Source organism: Tiliqua scincoides, chromosome 4 (genome assembly GCF_035046505.1).
Source record: "Tiliqua scincoides isolate rTilSci1 chromosome 4, rTilSci1.hap2, whole genome shotgun sequence".
Taxonomy (NCBI): Eukaryota; Metazoa; Chordata; class Lepidosauria; order Squamata; family Scincidae; genus Tiliqua; species Tiliqua scincoides.
In genome coordinates, this window is record NC_089824.1 from 217,709,359 (window position 1) to 217,721,942 (window position 12,584).

The 12,584-nt window shown below is 45.9% G+C and overlaps 1 protein-coding gene across 4 annotated transcripts in view; it reads left to right on the top strand.

Moving 5' to 3' along the window:
- Positions 1-11,555: 11,555 nt before the first annotated feature.
- The window catches only part of ARFGAP1 (ADP ribosylation factor GTPase activating protein 1), a 33,962-nt gene continuing 32,933 nt past the window's right edge, over positions 11,556-12,584 (top strand). For 3 of the 4 annotated variants that reach the window (XM_066625601.1, XM_066625604.1, XM_066625603.1), the window contains exon 1: positions 11,556-11,641. The gene's annotated coding sequence lies outside the window, so the exon portion shown is untranslated. The remainder of the gene's footprint in view (positions 11,642-12,584) is intronic. The other variant, XM_066625602.1, reaches the window with a different exon arrangement.

Genomic DNA, 12,584 nt, shown 5'->3' on the forward strand with positions numbered 1-12,584 from the left:
CGCCTGAGGGGGGACATGATTGAGACATACAAAATTATGCAGGGGATGGACAGAGTGGATAGGGAGATGCTCTTTACACTCTCACATAATACCAGAACCAGGGGACATCCGCTAAAGTTGAGTATTGGGAGAGTTAGGACAGACAAAAGAAAATATTTCTTTACTCAGCGTGTGGTTGGTCTGTGGAACTCCTTGCCACAGGATGTGGTGCTGGCGTCTAGCCTAGACGCCTTTAAAAGGGGATTGGACGAGTTTCTGGAGGAAAAATCCATTATGGGGTACAAGCCATGATGTGTATGCGCAACCTCCTGATTTTAGAAATGGGTTAAGTCAGAATGCCAGATGTAGGGGAGGGCACCAGGATGAGGTCTCTTGTTATCTGGTGTGCTCCCTGGGGCATTTGGTGGGCCGCTGTGAGATACAGGAAGCTGGACTAGATGGGCCTATGGCCTGATCCAGTGGGGCTGTGCTTATGTTCTTAACTACAATTCCCAGGAAGCCTTGCAGGTCTCTTGTTATCTGGTGTGCTCCCTGGGGCATTTGGTGGGCCGCTGTGAGATACAGGAAGCTGGACTAGATGGGCCTATGGCCTGATCCAGTGGGGCTGTTCTTATGTTCTTAGAGATATTTCAATGCAGCTTGTTTCCTTCCACTCTGAATGAAATCACACATTGATTGATGTATAACTTGATGGTATTATTTGAAAATACCAAAGTTTTAAAAATTTGTGCATGTCACCCGGTGCAGCCCACACTCTTCACACTCCACACTCCACACTCTCCATCTCCCTAGCTGATAGGAAGTGTAAGAATGTCATTATGCCACTCTCTAGTTCCAACCAAGCAAAGCTCACTACCCACTGATTAGTATCATTTTGAACGAAAGCAGCATGGCAGCTATCGGTCTCATTTCCCAGTTTACATCTATGGCAAGCCTAATGTCTGCATTAGCTCTTCCTCCCAACTGAACGTGCAAACCGATTCCACTGGAAGGCACCGTGCTTGCAGTGATGTGAGGTGACACGAACATTCGATTTGTGGTGGGTCATACATACGTACATACTTACAACCTGATGCTGCCATCATGAATGTATACATGTGACCCAGCTGGTTATCTCTGCTGCCTGTTCCCTCCCCAGCTGTCTACTTCCTGCTTTCAAAGTCAAGAGCCAATTCCTTATTTATTTGGAAGATTTACTGTCACTCAGTGCTACTTTTTATCCATCTAGGTATTCTGTCAAACCTTGGAGGACTTTGCTTCATTCCCTGCAAGCTCCAAACAGCCCGGAGCACACAGGAAGAGTTCAGACATAACAAGAACTGATTTCAAAATTTGGGAACCAGTGTTCCTCTTCATACAAACCCAAATGACAATAGCCTTGTGAACCATACCATCATGTTATTCAGTTTTCCTTCTGCACCTACCCTAGAAATTCTTTGGCTTGCCAATTCCCCCCTCCCCCATCTTGTGTGTAAAGTCACATGAAAATCTCTGTTTCTATTAAGTGTAAACTCTGCACAACCTTCTCCTCTTTGTTCTCTTCCTTTAAAAATCCCCATATTGTTTTTTTTTTTTATTCCCAAATATAATTTGTAGTTTCTTCACATATTTAAGAGTATTTCCTTTCTAAACTGATGGTACAATAATCTGGTGCAGTGGCATAGTTAGAGAGGGTGCAAAGCACTAAGTTTTGCAGGGAGCCTGCCCATGGCGTGCAAGAGGCCCCTTCAGAACCATTCTAGGTGGGGGGGGGGCAAAATGGAGGTGAATGCTTTGCACCCCCTCTAGCTACATTGCTGATCTGGTGAAAAGTATACCATTAGATATGTGTTTTCATGCAAACATTTGGAATGTACTGTATAGAATCAGTAGACCTCTATTTTCTAAAATCCAGTCCACTGGGGAGAAGGAGGGGGTCCAGACTGGAACCGTGTAATTTGTTGTGACGTCTGGCAAGAAAGAAATTTGGTGACATCCTTTGGCACATGAGGGGTTAAAGCAGGCCAAAAAAAGCTCCCAGTAACAACCAGCACCTAAAGACTTCACGCAACAGAGGAAGCCAGCAGCATTAATACAATCACATCTCTAGCTGCAAACCCACGACAGAGTGTGACCAACTAGTAATTCAACCCAGATGACAAGTTTCATAGAGTACTAACACAAAATGATTGTTCAATAGCTCAGTGGAACTGTGGCAGCTTTCCAAACATTTTATAGCATCTCCAGGTAGACATGTTGGGGAGAAATAACTCCCCTCCCCCCCCCCCAACATGTTATTAGTTTTGGGAGATGGGAATGGCCAATTTCTAAAACCATGGTCATATCATTCTGACACTGTGAGAAGCAAGACCGAGGAGTGAAACACACATAAGGTACGTCTCCATGAAATGTGTGATTTTGCGAGTCGGGCCAACTGAAGAAGGCTAATAAAAAGGCTCAGTGTTCTGATGTCTCCTGTAATGAAATTCTCAGACTTCTGCAGCTAAAAAACACTCTAAAAAGTGAAGCTGTGAGGCATGACAGACATGGCATGTCGAAGGAAATTAAGAAGAGCTAGTGGTGTTCTGAGGCACCAGGTGGAAAGAGAAACTAGCTTCCCCCCCTTAAATATTTACTTCTGAATGATTTTATTGCTCATGAAACATGTCACATTAATAAGCATTAGGAATTCAACTTTAAGTATGCAGAGAAACAGAGACAACCCAAGACTCTCTAAGGTCTGTTCTCCTTGATGGTCATACATGCATTGTAGCTAAAGGGATGTGGGTAAAGCGCAGGGCCTATAAGAGGAATTTTATAAGGGGGTACAAAGTTTCTTCTGGGCCTAAAGGAGGAGGGGGACAATGGGGCAGGCAGAATGGGGGGGGGGCACAAAATAGGGCAGGGGGAGTGTGCTGACAGCCATGGTAGTCTATGGAGCCCAGGTCTACCTGACCATGTGGCATTGGCAGCTAGATATAGTAATATGGAAAACCAAACACACTCCTAAGTCTCTCTAAAATCTTTGAAATATAGAAAATCAATTGCAGAAAATTAGCATCATCGAATTTAGGCTCATATTAGAATGGACTGAAATGAACTTCTGCAGCAGCTGTAGCCCCGAAGCTGTGCCCCTGAGTTCCCATACACTCCTTCATGGTTATGGAATCCACAAGCCAAAGAGCTACTGTAGCAGGCCAGTTTCCTCCCAGACTTGAAACTATGTTAAGGAGGGTCATGGATGCATGCTGACTATTCCAGCTGTTGCCACTTTTCCCCTGCCTGTTTTGCCCCCATTCTGTCCATCCCAATTGTCACCCCCCACTCTGTTTCACCCCTCCCTCTTTGGGAAGAGGCCCAAAAGAAACTTTGTACCTCGTAATAAAATTCCTCTCAGAGGCTCTGGGGAGAGGGTGGCATTTTGCAGGTGAGGAGGGGGCATTTCTGGGTGGGGGGGACTGAACAGGGGAGAATTGAGCCCAAGAGGGTGGTGGAATTGGCAGTGGCAGGGCATGGCACATCCTAACTCCCGTCCCCGGGCCTGGCAGCCCTACATAGGTTCCCCAGATTTGGACCAGCTATATAGCTGGTGTGGATCCGAGAAGCCCCATGGGGTAGTTGGGACTTTACCTTGGTTAAGGGGACAATATCCCCTTTACAGTTTAGAATTGGGCTGCAATTATCACATCTATTCTAATCCTCATTCACATCTCTTATCCTTAGAGTCGCTCCACAGTTGATGCGGCAAATGGGTTTCCTGCATGTGAAACAGGAATGACAGGCATGTGTCCTTAAACACCTACACAGAAGTGTCAGGGATTCACCAATCAGGCCTTAATCAAGATTTTAAGAATGCAGGCCATTTATGCATATTTTAACAGGTTCGTTGGGGAAAATACCAGTGTAAAACTTGTGAACTCACATGCAGACACAACTGCTGTACCAAATGGGAGTTGCAACTTTACCTTTCTGTGAAATTCCATTTTTTTTAAACTGGTTGTTTGAATTTGCCCTATATAGTCCCAGCCTATCTCATCCATATATTCAGTGAGACATATTTTACTGCAGGGTAGCTAAGTGCAACATCACCCAGTCCACCCTCTCCTTTGCATCTGACTCACCCAAGCACCTAATGCCAATCTGGAGCTAGCCAAACAACAATGCTCTATTGCCATCATGGTGCATAAAGAATTCTTGATGCATTCTCATGTTCCTGAAGAACTGTGGCTACAGTGAAAATGTATACCATAAGGCACTATCTATGTCTTATGTGTATGTGTGCTTCCAGACAAACTGTATATCATGACTTCCGTGAACCAGCAGCACAGAGCTTGCCAATTGACTAGGGGCAATTTTGATCACGTCTGCTGATTTAGTTATCCAGACTGTACGTGAATATTCATGACTGGGAAATTAGCGAGAAAGAGGCCCAATTCTCTCAGCACAAGGGGTGAGGGAAGGAGAACGACAGTTCAACAGTGCCCCCTGGAGGACATGAGCATGAAGTGTTCGGTCTGAGAGACAGCCACCACTCAGCATTGCATAGAATCAGCATTGCTAATTGGGGCCTGTGTGGGTAACAGAGATAAGTCCAAACTAGAAATGCTGGAAGAGTTCAGTGACTGGAACACCCCACATATATTTTCTGCTTTGTGAAGTAGCTTTGGTGCATTCCCTGATTAGGTCTTGACATGGGGTGGGGGGGCTATTATTCCCCCCCTCCCATGCTGCAGTTCTGGCCCTGGTCCAAATTCCTCCTCCACAAATCCTCCATTAAAACGCAAGGGAATATAAAGGTCTTGACTGTGGCTTCAATAATGCATGTTCTGGAGCCAGGACCTGCCCAAGACCTCCGGGTACCCAGGAAACTATAGGCCGGTCAGCCTAACATCTATACCGAGTAAGATGGTGGAATGCCTCATCAAAGATAGAATCTCAAAACACATAGACGAATAGACCTTGCTGAGGGAGAATTGGCATGGCTTTGGTAAGGGTAAGTCTTGCTTCACAAACCTTTTAGAATTCTTTGTAAAGGTCAACAGGCATGTGGATGTGGGAGAACCCATAGACATTATATATCTGGACTTTCAGAAGGCGTTCTACACGGTCCCTCACCAAAGGCTACTAAAAAAACTCCGCAGTCAGGGAATTAGAGGACAGGTCCTCTCATGGACTGAGACCTGGTTGAAGACCAGGAAAGAGAGAGTGGGTGTCAGTGGGCAATTTTCACAATGGAGAGAGGTGAAAAGCGGTGTGCCCCAAGGATCTGTCCTGGGACCAGTGCTTTTCAACCTCTTCATAAATGACCTGGAGACAGGGTTGAGCAGTGGGCCTGGTTTGCAGACGACACCAAACTTTTCTGAGTGGTGAAGACCAGAAGTGATTATGAGGAGCTCCAGAAGGATCTCTCTGAACTGGCAGAATGGGTAGCAAAATGACAGATGCGTGTAAGTAAGTAAGTAAGTAAGTAAGTAAGTAAGTAAGTAAGTAAGTGTAAAGTCATGCACATTGGGGCAAAAAAAATCAAAACTTCACATATAGGTTAATGGGTTCTGAGCTATCTGTGACAGATCAGGAGAGAGATCTTGGGGTGGTGGTGGACAGGTCGATGAAAGCGTCGACCCAATGTGCGGCAGCAGTGAAGAAGGCCAATTCTATGCTGGAGATTATCAGAAAAGGTATTGAGAACAAGACAGCTAATATTATAATGCCGTTGTACAAATCTATGGTAAGGCCACACCTGGAGTATTGCGTCCAGTTCTGGTCACCACATCTCAAAAAGGATATAGTGGAAATGGAAAAGGTGCAAAAGAGAGCAACTAAGATGATTACTGGGCTGGGGCATCTTCCTTATGAGGAAAGGCTACAGCGTTTGGGCCTCTTCAGCCTAGAAAAGAGACGCCTGAGGGGGGACATGATTGAGACATACAAAATTATGCAGGGGATGGACAGAGTGGATAGGGAGATGCTCTTTACACTCTCACATAACACCAGAACCAGGGGACATCCACTAAAGTTGAGTATTGGGAGAGTTAGGACAGACAAAAGAAAATATTTCTTTACTCAGTGTGTGGTTGGTCTGTGGAACTCCTTGCCACAGGATGTGGTAATGGCGTCTAGCCTGGACGCCTTTAAAAGGGGATTGGACAAGTTTCTGGAGGAAAAATCCATTACGGTTTACAAGCCATGATGCGTATGTGCAACTTCCTGATTTTAGAAATGGGCTATGTCAGATGCAAGGGAGGGCACCAGGATGCATGTCTCTTGTTATCTGGTGTGCTCCGAGGCATTTGGTGGGCCACTGTGAGATACAGGAAGCTGGACTAGATGGGCCTATGGCCTGATCCAGTGGGGCTGTTCTTATGTTCTTATGAGGCAGCATACCAGATGTGGCTCCCTCTCATCCAGTGATGTGCCGGTCTCTGCTTCTTTCACTCACTGGATTGGAAAAGGAAGCGGGGGATGTAGCGGTAGATGAGAACAGTGGTGGGCTAGAGTGTTGGAGGTATTCTGGCTCATCACTTTTCTCTCCTCCACACTCCACCTTCTGCTTTCAATCCAGAGACTGAGGGGAGAAGGAAGAGGAGGAACAGTGAAGGTCTGTGAGCAAATGGAGATGGGAACACTTCTGCCAATCTGCTACCCAAGGCAACCATATCAGTTAACCTCACAGCTGGGCTGGCAATACCAGGGAGGGCAATCCAGAGCCAAAAAGGCCCCATCTCTAGAGGCAACTCCAGGAACGAGAGGAGTTTCCAGTATGTAACTTAAATTCTGGGCAGATTGATTTGGGAGAGACAATCTTTTGATGTCTCAAAGCGAGAGGAAGGCCCTTTTTTTCTTAAGGGAGAGCAATGAAGGGAGCTGCTCTGGGCTTCACACATGGAGGGGGCCATATTAATATTGACAATATATGTAAGAAACCCACCCTCAGAGCAGTCCATCCCTTATGTTTGGGAGATCTGTCTCAAGACACTCATGCTTGAAAAATTTTTCATAATGGGAAAAATATTGACACATTGGTGTTATCAGAGAGAATGAAAGAGGGCTTTCAATCAGTACAAAGTTCCCAGATCAGCAATTTTCAATCAGTGTGCTGCAGAAGGTCCACAAGTGTGCCAAGGAAGTTTGGAACACAGCAGTTGAAAATCCCTTCCGGGTTCCACTGGCTGAGAAAGAGGGACAGACAATTTGTTACTTCAGACAGTTGCCCTAGAAACAGAGCTGCAGAACCCCTAAGAGGTTCCCAAAAGCTAGAAGTGACATCACAAGAAGCAAAGACCATAGAGGTCAGTGTACCATGAGAAGAAAAACGTTGAAAATCCCTGCCCCAGACCTTGGAGAACTGTGGAAAGTTCTGGGTAAGTATGTACAAATGATTCTTGATATGAAAAGGAGAATGCAGGCAAGGGGAGCAAAACCCTCCTTCCCCCAGCTGACTTTGCTCTGCTCTGTTGCTTAAACCAACTTTCTCTCCTGCCTGGTTCCGACATTGTGAGTAGAAGTGAAGGAAAATAGCTCAGAGCAATGGAGATCAGCGAGATCAGGCAGGAGAGACAGTGGTTTTGCTCCACTCCATTACATTCTCCTTCCCCCCTCCCATATGTGAACATGGGAATGAAGTCCACGAGGCTGCTCCAGGAGTGGCACAAGAGGTTGGCCAGCACTTGTCAACAGCCCAGACCCATCAGGTATGGCGGGGCCAACACCTGGACCTTTAGTATTAGTGATAGTGGTAGCACATGGCTGGGGAGGTCCACCACTGCTAAAGCACTAAGTGGGAGTGCAAAGCACTAAGTTTTGCAGGGGGCCTCACCACATGTGCAAGGGCCCCCCCCACCCTCCCCTTCAGAACCAGGCATACTCCTTCATTTTTCTCCCACTGCCTGGAATGGCTCTGAAGAGGTGGGAGAGGGGCCACTTGCGCACTGCAGTGAAGCCCCCTGTAAAACTTAGTGCTTTGCACCCCCTCTAGCTATGCTGCTGAGTATGTGGGCAAATCTTACTCTTACACACACAGGGAAGAAATATCAGGTGTCAAAAAGAGGCAAGCCCTCCTATTTTAACTCCATAACACAATATAGGTGTAACACCCTCTGTGCATTTGTTAGGGCTAAGCAGGAAAGAGTGGTGCTTCTCCAAAAAGGCCACTATTTCACTCTTGAAAAGCAAGTTTTCACATGTCCCTTGGGTTTCACTGCTCACCTCCGTGGACACCTATTTGGGGGTTCATTGTCTTCTGGATGAAAGGGGGCAGCCACATACAAACATATCATTAGCATTAATGAGAACACCTCTAAAAAACCCCATGTATTGAAAGAAGAATAAGAGGCTGCAGCGCTAAGTATATAGCAGGAGAGAAGTAGGAAAGGCACTGAAAATGAACTGGTTAGTATTGTCTCTGTGGGTTACTGCTCTAAATTGTTGGACAAAACCTTTGCCATGGCAAAGATGCGCATTAAAAAGAAATTAGGATATGTAAATGTGCTCTTGGTGTTTATCTCCAGGGATTCCTGGAGTATTCGCACATCCTGTTTTCTAATATTGTCAGGTCCATTCAGGGCTGTGCAGCACTTGGAGGAGAATATCACTTGCTAAGGATCCCACAGAAATTCAAAGAAAAGGCAGCAGTTTCATACTGGAGTCTCCCTTTGCTGCTGTCTTGAAAGTCACTATTTATTCAGCAAAGGAATTCCAGAGTGTCTTAGGAGACTCCAGCATAAAACCTCTGAACTGGGAGGTTTGATTCTCTCTGTGTGAGGCTGAATTGAGAGCATGGGCTCTGCTCCCTTAATGGTGTTAAGACCATTAGCAAGAGGAAGGCATGTTATCTAGAGGTCTTTGAAAATAGTGTTATTTACATTACTCAGAAGTAAACTCATTGTGTTCAGTAAGACTTACAGCCCAATCCTATCCAACTTTCCAGCTCCAGTGTAGCCACAATGCAGCCCCAAGATAAGGGAACATAAGTTCCCATACCTAGAGAAAGCCCAAGTGACTGCCCCTCCAACACAGGATGCAGCGCACACCCCAGTGGCACAACTGCACTAGCACTGGAAAATTGGATAGGATTGGGCCCTTAGGCTGTACTCCTATCTTATTGGAAACAAACACCTCTCATTACCAAACACTCCCTCCCGACCTCACACACCACTGTATTTCTGCCCATGACCTTCATTCTCCCAACAGTGATGTGGCTAAGGCATCTGGCCCCTGGGGACGTAATTTTTTTTAAACCCCCTTATAATAAAATCAAATGTAACACCTCTCCCACCCCCGCCTGCATCAGGGGGGTGGTCTGAAAAACCAGATTGCTGGCCTTGAGGGAGTGTCAATCCAGGCCCAACCTGCCAGAGAAAGAAGGCCTCCGGCAACTGGAAGGTAGTCTGAGATTTGGGGAGGCCACGCACAGCGTCTCCATACATCAAACCACCTCCCAGACACTGGCTTGACACCCCATCAAGGTCTGGCACCCAGGGCAATTTCTCCCTCCTACCCTCCTTCGCTACACCACTGTCTTCTACCATCCTTCCAGCTCTACCACCCAGTGCTTACTCTCAGGAAAGTGTCCTGAAACGTGCTGGAATCCCTAGCATGTATACACTGCTGAAACAGAGACGCCTGCGTTGGCTCGGTCATGTTGTGAGAACGGATGATGGCCGGATCCCAAAGGATCTCCTCTATGGAGAACTCGTGCAAGGAAAGCGCCCTATAGGTAGACCACAGCTGCGATACAAGGACATCTGCAAGAGGGATCTGAAGGCCTTAGGAGTGGACCTCAACAGGTGGGAAACCCTGGCCTCTGAGGGGCCCACTTGGAGGCAGGCTGTGCAGCATGGCCTTTCCCAGTTTGAAGAGACACTTGGCCAACAGGCTGAGGCAAAGAGGCAAAGAAGGAAGGCCCACAGCCAGGGAGACAGATCAGGGACAGGCTGTACTTGCTCCCAGTGTGGAAGGGATTGTCACTCCCGAATTGGCCTTTTCAGCCACACTAGACGCTGTTCCAGAACCACCATTCAGAGCGCGATACCATAGTCTTTTGAGACTGAAGGTTGCCAGCAACACACACACTGTGTATATTTCATACACACTATGGTGGAAATATTCCACTATTTCAAGAGAGTCCTTTTTTCAGACTTTCCCAGGAGTAAAGCCCACTGAGTACAATGGGACTTGCAGCCCAATCCTATTCCCGCTTACCTGGGAGTAAGCCTCATTGAGAAGTAATGGGACATACTTCTGAGTAGGCAGGCATATGATTGGGCCATAATTTCTTTGAGTACACATGTATAGGATTGCATTGTCAGTTTCATTGAAGTCTTTGGGTCTTAGTTGAGAGGAGACAAGCAAAGGACTGCAGTGTAAATAAGGACAAGTGTTCTGCGCCAATTACAAGTTGGGGACTTCGAATTCTCTCTGCTACTAAGTGTGGAAAATATTACTTTAAAAATATTAATTTTCCAGCTTAATTCAATAATAAACTAGATAATACTAATAAATTTAATGAAGAATAAATAATTATTTTAATAAATACAATAATAAAACAGCCCCCTTGGGTGCCCTTTGGGGAGAAAGGCGGAATATAAATCAAATAAATAAATAAATAAAACAATTAATAATTAATAATAACTACATGAAAATAACTGTAATTAGTAATAATTATAAATTCAACCATAATTATTAATTAATTAATTATAATACAATAATAAATAATAGTTGTATAAAATAAGTAGTAATAATTATTAATTTGACCTTAGTTAATTATTAAGTAATAATAGTTTAGTAAATAATTAAATAAATAATAATCACATAAAATAATTAAATAATTAGTAGTGGTTATTAATTTAAACTTAATTATTAATAATTATTTATTAAATTAAATAATTAAATAGTTAATAATAATCACTTAAAAGTAATTAAATTAGTAATTATTTATGTAACCTTAATTAATTATTACTAGTAATAATTTATTAAATAAAAATTAAATAATTAATAGTAATCAACTATAATCACCTAAAATAATTAAATAATTAGCAATTATTATTAATTTAACCTTAATCAATTATTTGTTAATTGATAATTATATTGATTAATATTTAATTCATTAATTGTATTAATTAATAATCTATTAATTATTAATCAATATAAATTGATTAATAATTGATAGATTAATTGATATTAATCAAGCTTGAATAAGAATTTTAACAGGTGAAGAGCCCAGTCCCATCCACGCTTTCCTGGGAGTAAGCCCCATTGACTCTAATGGGACTTACTTCCGAGTAGGCATGCACAGGATTGGGCTGTGATTCCCCCGCTTGCAATGCTTTCTGGAGTGGGAGGGAGGGATCAGCAGCGGTGCTGCCAATGGAAGGGGCGGGGCTTTAGGGAGCTCATTTGCATACGGACGGGAGGGGGCGGTGGATGCGGCAGCGCGCTTGAGGACACGTCAGCAGCTCCGTGCATGTGCACAGGCTCCCTTCGACCCAGCTGGTGGAATCCTGCTCCTCCTCCTCCCCGCACTACCCAGGATCCTTTGCGAAGCGGCAACGTAGCCGGCTGAAGCGGCGCCTGCGCAGTAGGAGGAAGGTGAGCGAGTGCCGGCGCCGGCTGAGAGGCTGCCCGAGGGAGAGCGGCTACCGGCTCGACGCGCTCTCAGAATCAGGTGCTGCGCGCCGGGCGGGTCCGCGCTGAGGGGGGAGGCGAGTGGGGGTGGGGGGAGCGCGAGCCCCCAGTCAGGCCCCTCCCCCACCGGCACCTTCGGGCAGGAGCACGGGGGGAGACCAGGCCCCCACCCTGGTGCTGAGCCATGGGGGAGGGCAGTAGGCTCAGGCTGCTTTGCTCTTGGTTTACCCAGCTGGCCATTACTCTGTGGAACTTCCTGCCACAGGATTTCTTCGCCCAGCCTGTCGTTACTCTGTGGAACTCCCTGCCACAGGATGCGGGATGGCACCTAACTGCACGCCTTGGGATGGACAGAAGGATCCCCTCTCCCCCTCACAACACCAGCACCCAGGGACAGCTGCTCAAATCGAGTCAGGATAGGCACAGGGCAGCGTTTCTTTACCCAGCATGTGGTTAGTCTGTGGAACTCCCTGCCACAGGATTTCTTTACCTGGACTGTCATTACTCTGTGGAACTCCTTGCCACAGGATGTGGTGATACCATCTGGCCTGGTTACCTCTAGAAGTGGATTGGACCAATTTCTGGAGGAAAAGTTCATCACAGGTTACAAGCCATGGTGGGTACATGCAGTGACCTGATTTTGGAGGTAGGAGACCTCAGAATGCCAGGTGCAAGGGAGGGCACCGAGGTGCAGCTCTCTTGTCTTGTGTGCATCCTGAGGCATCTGGTGGGCTGCTCTGGGACGCAGGAAGCTGGACTAGATGGGCCATGGGCCTGATCCAGCAAGGAGGCTCTTCTTATGTTCAGTGGCAGCAGAGCAGGCTCTTTGCACGTCACAAAGTCCCAGGTTAAGTTCAGGGGCAGCATCTCCAGGAAGGTTTGGCAAAGAACCCCTTTCCTTGTAACCTTGGAAAGCTGCTGCCAGTCAATCAGTGTTTAGGCTGGCGGTTTTCAGCCTTTTCCACTTCATGGCATACTGACAA